Genomic DNA, 8,866 nt, shown 5'->3' with positions numbered 1-8,866 from the left:
GCAAATAATAATTTTGAGATAAAAAGTGGGCTGATTACTATGATCCAGTCAAACAAGTTTCATGGTCTGCCTATGGAGGATCCCTTAGACCATCTTGATGAGTTTGATAGGCTCTGTTGCCTGACCAAGATTAATGGAGTAAGTGAAGACAGTTTCAAGCTCAGACTCTTCCCATTTTCACTTGGAGATAAAGCTCACTTGTGGGAGAAGACTTTACCAATAGGAGCAATCACAACCTTGGATGGCTGCCAAAAGGCTTTCTTGGCCAAGTTCTTCTCTAATGCAAGGACTGCTAGACTAAGGAATGAGATATCTTGTTTTGCACAGAAGAATAATGAGACTTTCTGTCAAGCATGGGAAAGATTCAAAGGCTACCAAACCCAATGTCCTCATCATGGGTTTAGTAATGAGTCCCTCCTTAGCACACTGTATAGAGGAGTTCTACCAAAGATCAGAATGTTGTTGGACACTGCATCAAATGGGAACTTTCTCAACAAACATGTGGATGAAGGATGGGAACTGGTAGAAAACTTGGCTCAATAAATTACAATGGAGACTATGATAGGACTGTCAGATTTGTTGAACCTGTCCAGGATGAGAAGTACAAGAAAGATTTGAAGACTGTCCATGACAAGTTAGACAAGATTCTGCTTAGTCAACAAACTAACATTCACTTTCTTGTTGATGAAGACACAACAGTTCCAGCTGGGGAGAATGAAATGGCTGAGTTGTGTTATGTTCAGAATCAAGGTGGTTTCAAGCCTTACAACCATTTCAAGAACAACAATCTGTCTTACAGAAGTACTAATGTGGCAAACCCACAAGACCAAGTCTATCCAGCTCAACAGCCCCAGCAACATAACAATTATGTACCCAAGCAGCAAAACCAAAGTTTCCAGGCTCCAATGTGTCCCCCACCAGGGTTTCAGACTAACCAGAGACATGAAGCAGATTTAAGAGCTATGATGCAGCATATGCTACTTGGACAAGCAAATGGGCAGCTTGAGACAACAAAGAAGTTGGCTGAGTTCAACCAGAGGCTGGATTCTTATTACAATGATCTGAATATTAAGTTTGAGATTTTGAATTCTAAACTCAAGTTCATGGAGAGCAACATTGCTTCTACATCAGCTCCTAAGCCAAACCAACTACCTGGAAAGGCTGTTCAAAATCCAAGGGAGTTCACAGCTAAAGCAGTCCATTTCTATGAGGAAGCTGTCACTGAAGACAGTGAAGTTCAAGCTGGGGAGGATTTGTCACAAGACAAAGCTCAGAGTGAAGGTTTTACACAGCAAACAGAAAACGGAGTACCACTCGACCGCGTACTCGACCACTCACACAATCGAGTGCATGATCAAGTGGCTGATCCCGTAGAAGCTGTTAAACCTGTTAGATACATCCCTCCTGCTTACAAGCCTCCTCTACCATTCCCAGAGTGTTTCAAGAAACAAAAACTGAAGGAACTCAGGGGAATAATTGAAAATAAGGAATTGATGGCTTTGAAAGAAGAGGTTGTCATTCAGTACAAAGAAGAAGAGAGAGGACCTGCTTTGGAACAGTATGCTCCATACCCTCTCTACCAAAACATGCTACTTGAGATATAACAGCAGAAGGCTCAGAATCAGGATAGGAAGGATCTTGAGGAGATTGAGCGAGCCATCATTCCAACCAAACTTGAAGACCAATGTCCATTTGATCTGCCTTGTTCTTTCAGCTACTTGCCTTTCAACAAATGCTTGTGTGACCTAGGAGCATCTATTAGTGTAATGCCCTACTCCATTACACAGAAGCTTGGGCATACTGACTTCAAGCCCAATCACCTCTACTTGTGTCTAGTTGATGGATCAAATAAGGATGTGGTTGGTAAGATGGAAAATTTCCCAGTCAAGATAGGAAAGGCCAGAATTCCCATTGATATCCTCATTATAGACATGGATAAGGAGTTGGAAGACCCTATCATCCTAGGAAGACCATTCCTAGCCACTGCTGAAGCTGTAATTGATGTCAAGGAGGAGCTAATAACCTTGAAAATAGTTGAGGGTCTGATCATGAAATTTGATATCAACAACCCAACCAACTTGCCCTCTAGAGGCCAGCCTTTTTTTCTTAAAGACAAGAGAGATCATGAGGTCTCAAGTGAAGTGGGAACTCCAAAGGCTAAGTTCTCTTCTGATGAGGATTCAGTTGAAAAGCTCAAGGGTTCAGTTCAAGAGTTGACTAGCTTGGTGAAGGAACTTCAGGTTCAGATCAACAAGAGGTCTTTGAAGAAAGCAAGGCCAAGGTTCAAGCTTACGCAGAAACAAGGTTCAAGTTTAAGGGGTGAAGTGATCAAGAATCAGTTTCATAGTGATCAAGTTACACCAGGGAGGATCTCATCACCTCCTTGGTCTCCAAACCAATCCTGAAAAGGCATCAAAAGTCAAGCTCAATGACTTTGAACAAGCTCACTAGGGAGAAAGTCCCTAAGGTATCATTGTACATAAGTTTGATTTTCCTTGTAGTTTTGATATTTTCTTTTTATGTTTGTGTTGGACAGGCCTTTATTAGAAAGAATATATGGGTTTAGGAAGAATGGAACTTGTAGAAAGAAGTTTTTGGGGCCACTCGACCAGCCCACGAGGGGTACTCGATCGAGTGTCTACAAGCCCAAGCCCACTCGGTGCAAGGTCGATCGAGTGGAGGGAGAGACACTTTCGAAATTCAAATTTCGGCAAGGCCCTCGACCAAGTGGGGTCGAGTGGTGGGGTCAAGCGTGTGTCAAGATGAGTCAAAGATTCCAATTTCGAATTCAAAAGGTAAAAACACTCCACCTTGTTCCCTTGTCCCCTCCACTCCTTTATAAGAGAATAAATTCGAGCATAAGCACCCCACAATCTCTCTTGCATAAGCATTTCAGATTCTTGATAAAAACCTCTTTTAAAAGTTTAAGGTTCAGTTCTTTCATTCCTTTTGGTTTACTAACCTATTAATTCGAGTTTTGAGTTTATTCTTTCAAGTTTGTTTTGAAATGACCTCACAAGAAAGAGCTGCTGCTCGCCGAGAAGCTGCTAAGCTTGTGGCTGCCAGTTTCCCAGAGCTTCAAAAGGTACCTTACAATCCAAGAGAAACTGGGGAAAACACTCGACCTAGAACTCGACCACGCACTCGGTCGACTGTGCGGTCGGGTGACTTGTTGAGTCGTAGAGCATAGCAGAACCAATTTGAGGAAGAAGATTGGGTCATGAGTGAGAGTGAGGGCGAGTTGGTGTTTGACTTCTCTAAGCAAAGAAGACACAAGGCAAAAGGGAAGACGCCAGCTCAAGAACACCAAGAAGAAGAGAATGAAAGTGAAGAAGAAGAAGAAGTGGAAGAAGAATCTGGTTCCCAAACCCCAAGTCAACTCTATGAAGCTTCCATGAAGATGAGCTTCCAAGGAACAAGATATCCTCATAAAGAAACCATGGAGAAGCTGGGTATTGCTGAAGATGTTGAGTTTCTGTTTGAGAAATGCAACCTAAGCAAATTCATGGGTTTGTGCTTGGATGGGTATAGGGAAGAGAGTTGTGAATTTCTATCCACCATCAAGCTTCATCTCTTCACAAGCATGTACCAAGACATGGGAGCTGGTTACATTGACTTCACCATCAATGACAAGAAGTATGAGCTGTCACTCAAGCAGCTAGCCACACTCTATGGGTTTGAAGTTGGAAGTGAAGAGGACATGGTCATACCCAAGGAAGAACTTTTTTCTGTTTGGGAGACAATTGGAGACAACAACCTTTATTCCTCTTCCAAGACCAAGAGTTCAAAGATAAGGAGTCCAGTCTTAAGGTACTTCCACAAAGCTTTAGCAAACACATTCTTTGCTAGGAAGGAAACTGGAAACTTGAATGAGGGAGAGCTTAAGATGATTGATGTAGCACTCTATGGGATCATCACACAAGCAAGAGATGGGACTATTATCCTTGGGAGCAGTGTGGATACAGATTTGGCTATGGTCCTCATTGACCAATTCATCTATTATAGAAGCTGGGTTAGCAAGCTGCACAAGAGGAACTCAACTGGAGTTCTAACCATTGGAGGCATCATCACTCCAATCCTTGTAGCTGCAAATATACCACTTCAAGGAGAGAAAGCTAAACCAAGATGGATAGACACTCAATATCTCACTTCCACCCTCATACTAGCAAAGGAGTTGCACCATGGGAAGCATCTCTTCAACTTTGAGCATCCAACAGTGGGGAAGACTCAGTTTGTTCTACCTAATCGAGTACTCACCACCATAAGAGAAGGGCTGAACATTGACTTTTGGGCAGCTGCTGAATTGTTGTTTGATGGTACAACCCAAGTAAGAGAGGATCAAGCTAGAAATGTGGATATGGCTGATGGGGAAGAACAGTTTTATTTTGAAGAGTATGAACCAAGCCCAAAAGATAGTAGAGGGGTTAGAGAGACAAGCAAAAGGGTAACACTTTTACAAAAGTGGAACAAGTGGCATGGGAAGACTGTGGATAAATTGAAGAAGAAGATGGGTAAGATGGCTAAGTCCATAAATGGTTTAAAGAAGGAAATTGCTGAGCTAAAGAGTGGAGATTCATCACCAGCACCATCAAGACCTTTGAGGAGGAGCAGCTCAACTAAAGCATTGTCCAGAGCTGAAAACCCGGTGATACCAGCTAGAGCTTCACTGAATGAGCCAATTCAGAGGGAGAGTGGTTCAGGCCGCACAAAACGTCAGTTTTCGAGGCACTCGACTGGTGCACTCGAGCACCCACTTGACCGAGCACCTCCGATATACTAGACCGAGCACCTCCTAGACCTCCTTATGGATTTCCAGCTCCAACAGGTTATCCACCTTATCCTTATGGTCCAGCTTACCCACCCTTCCCACCGCAGTACTTCATGGACCCAGCCCTTCTACAACAATACTATGAGCACCAAGGTCAGCCATTCTACCCACAACAGGCCACTCGACCAGCCAGCTCAACGCAGCACTCGACCGAGCACTCGATCGAGTCGCAACCGATGGCCATAGTCGAGTACCCTTTTTCTCCACTTCCAAGTTAGAGTCCAGACCCCAACTACACCTATGACAGCATGAGTGATGTTGTAGACAACTTCTTCAACAATCCATAAGGTACCACAATCACCATCTCATTGTAAACACTATTGCATTTCTTGTTTTGTGTTATTTTAAGTCTTGAATCCTCTTTCAAATTTCTCTTACACAAGGGACTGTGTAATTTAAGTTTGGGGGAGGGTTTGAGATGACATTTGACATTGTTTTCTATTTTCTTAGTTCAAATTTTTAGCATTATCATATTAGAATTTGCATTTCATCTAAGGCATAGAAAAACCAAAAAAAATTGAAAAATTTTCACAAAAAAATCTTTAAAAAACAGAGTGTTCATGTAGTTTGCATTGCATATTAGGATCTTGTTTACCATGTTTCATATAGGACTGTTTCATATTTGCATTAGGGATCTATGATGAGTTTAGCCTTGTTAACTTGCTTGAATTCACTAAACTAGGATCAATGCCCAAGTTAATAGTACTTTAATGCTAGTTGAGTAGTTAGAAACATAAGATTGAACCAAGTCTAGAATTCTTATATTGCATTCTGTCTAAACTGAAGCATGTTGTGATATGAAACTATTTCCTATTTATAAGAACCTAATATTGACTTTTAATTATCAGTTTGTGCATTGCTTTAAACTCATGGATACTTTATACATATTTGGATCATCTTTTCCCATTTTCACCACTCTTGTTGATCCAAGTAGCTGATTTCATCATTGAATCAGTTTTCCCATACCCTTAACCAACCTTTCTTTCAAGCCTTGTTAAATCTTGTGTGTGTGAGACTTATTTTGGGATTGAGATTGGTAGAAAGTGTTAGGTTTGAACTGACAAGAATAAAACCTTGTGTAGTTCTAGTTTGCATTTTTCAAACTAGATAGGACTAGGTGGTTTAAATTCTGGGTTTGGGACTTGGTGAGTTCAAAAAGAAAAGAAAAGAGAGAAAAGAGAAGGAAAAGGGTAAAGTCCTTAGGAGGGAGTTGTTTGAAAGAAAATTCAAACTCTAAGTGAAAGAATGGGAGCATTAAAAGTTCTAAGTAAGGTTCTGGTCAAAGAAAAGAATGTTTTAAAAGAAGAGTCTAGTGAAAAGCTTTATGACTTGGGAAACAAGTAAGAGTAAGAACCTTAGTAAATAAGAAAGAAACCCCATTCCACTAAGAGAAATCAAGTAAGAAAAGATGAAGTTAAAGGGTAGAAATAGGACATCATGGGTTTAGAATGATTAGGAACAAACACTTTGGTGCCTTTGGGTAGACAAGGTTCTGTTCTTGTATGTGTCTAAGTGATCTTACCTTTACCCTTCTTCTAAAGCTCAATTCACTTTTTGTGAGAGAACCCTTGTTATTGATAAGCCCCACTCAAAAGAGAGACCATTTTTGTCTCTAAACCCTTATTACCAAGCCAAATGAGTTTAATCATTGCATAATCTGATTCATGTTCTTGTTTAATGAATGTTAAAGGAAATGGTTGATTTGAATGCATATGGAAGTCTAAGGCTTGAATCAGTTAAGGTAGTGAAAGGCTTGTCTAAAATCTTTAAGTACAGCCCATTCACCTTGCATCCTAGTACTAGTAACTTGGACATTGATTCTAGCTAGTCTATTAGCATGTTTAAGGTTTTGAGATCCCACTTTCAAACCTCACTTTCCTACTCATGTCTTGTTTGTTTGCTTGAGGGCAAACAAAGACTAAATTTGGGGGTGTTGATGTTCACATATTTTACCTTGTCTTACCTTAGTTTATTTACACATTTTGCATGTTTTACTAGATTGTTAGGTCATCACTGAGTAATTTAGGGCTGTTTATGCATTAGAGTAGATTTGCATTGCATTTGCATTGTTTCTTGCATAAATAGGTGATTTAGGACCCAATGGAGCATGGATAAGTGCTGAGGGAGAGTAAAGCCATCAAGAGAAACAGACAAAGGAGCTAGAGCAGAAGAGAATCAAGGTCCGGAAGTTCACTCCACCACCACACTCGACCAGACACTCGATCGTGTGCTGAGAGGGACTCGACCGACTGAAAGGAGCAGAAGAAGACCTGACTCGACCATGCACTCGACCGAGCACCTGGTCGAGTCAACCGAGCCGCCTCTCTATTTTGTCCTGTAGCCATTTTAGGGCTTCCCTACTTTTCTATATATACCATTTGTATTCTATGGCAGCTGACAAGCCACCTTAGAGAGGAAAAATATCATAAAACCTAGTTTTTACCCTTTTTGGGATTTTAGCTTTTAAGTTTACATCATCAAAACTTTTAAGCTTTTTCTTTAGATCTTCATACATTGTTGCTTTTGTAACTTTTTGGGTATTGAGAATCTAAGTTTATTTCATTGAACAAAGTTGTAGATCTTCATGTTATCTTTTTAATCATGCAAGTTTCATTGATTTCTGGGTTTATGATTTTGTTCATCATGTGTTGTTCATCTGATTAGTGTGTTAGGATCTTAGGGATGGATTAGGCTGGATGAGAGTTATGGTAGTTTAGACTGATCAAGCTTGATTGTTTAAATATCTCTTCTAAATTAGGCATGCTCTATGCTGTTCTTATATCTGAGAGGGTAAGAATAGATCCTAGGTTGCTTGGCATCATACCAATGTTTAAGCTTCTCGATAATACTAATGCTAGAGATTAATGTTCCTATCCCAAGAGATTGGTTGTGTAGGAAGGTTTTTGACATGTGATGATCTGGATATTTATGCCTGCTTTTATATGCAATAGCTAGTGAGAACCAGATCTAGGAGTATCTAAGCTTGATTGTTATTGTGAGCATCAGGTTCCAGATGGTTTACTACAGAGTTTACCCATTCCAGATTGTAAGTGAGATATGATCATGATGGATTTTGTGGTAGGATTGTCTGTGTCTCGGACGTTATATGCAAGTAGGGTCATTGTGAACCGGTTGACTCAGTTTGTATATTTTCTGGCCATCAAGAAAACCGATAGAGCGGTGGCTTTGGCTAAGAAGGATGTGAAGGAGATAGTCAGATTGTATATATGATGTGCCTGTGAGTATCGTGTCTGATAGAGATTCCAAGTTTACTTATGTGCTTTGGAGGGCATGTCAGGCAGAGATGGGCACGAAGGTGCATATGAGTACTGCCTATCAACCTCAGACGGACGAACAGTTGGGGAGGACGATCCAGACTTTAGAGGATTTGTTGAGGATGTGTGTGCTGGATTTGGGTGGCCATTGGGCGGATCACTTGAGCTTTGTAGAGTTTTCTTACAACAATAGTTACCAGATGAATATTGGGATGGCTCCTTATGAGGCATTGTATGGGAGGATATGTCGTACACCGTTATGTTGGACTCAGGTGGGGGGGATAGGAGCATATATGGTGTGAATTTTGTTCAGGAGACCTCGGAGAAGATTTGGGTGCTGAAGCTGAACATGAGGGAGGCTAAGGATCAGTAGAGGAGGAAGGATCTTGAGTTTCAGGTAGGTGATAGAGTGTACCCCCTGTTTTAAAAATCGCTAGGCACTAGCCGGGAGGTCGGGGTGGTCCTAGCAACTAACGAAAAAATCGGGGATTAAACGGAGATTAATCGGACCGTAGTTTTAGGATTTTTTAATATTTTACTTATATATATATATATATAATAGTTATTTGTATAGAAATTGAATATATTTGCAATGGTGTAGCAGTTTAAGCAGTTTTTGATTCACGAAAGTCACAAGTTCGAATGGTGTAGTGCTTTATTAACTTGATTATTAATAAAGGGTATAAATGTCATTTTGCTATCGTCTTCTTCCTTCTCTTTCTGCAACCCTAGATGACGGCCGGTTTTTTTTTCTTCATTTGGT

General features: G+C 40.7%; 1 non-coding gene across 1 annotated transcript; it reads right to left on the bottom strand.

The window, feature by feature from the left end:
* Positions 1 to 294: 294 nt before the first annotated feature.
* Positions 295 to 401, bottom strand: LOC147950215 (small nucleolar RNA R71). Its single transcript, XR_015565723.1, has one exon. It is a non-coding gene; the product is annotated as a small nucleolar RNA R71 (small nucleolar RNA).
* Between the last annotated feature and the right edge of the window lie 8,465 nt (positions 402 to 8,866).

The sequence above is a fragment of the Camelina sativa genome, chromosome 1 (assembly GCF_030686135.1).
Source record: "Camelina sativa cultivar CO46 ecotype springtype chromosome 1, ASM3068613v1".
Taxonomy (NCBI): Eukaryota; Viridiplantae; Streptophyta; class Magnoliopsida; order Brassicales; family Brassicaceae; genus Camelina; species Camelina sativa.
The sequence above is the reverse complement of the archived record's forward strand: the minus strand, read 5'-3'. Positions and strand labels throughout refer to the sequence as shown.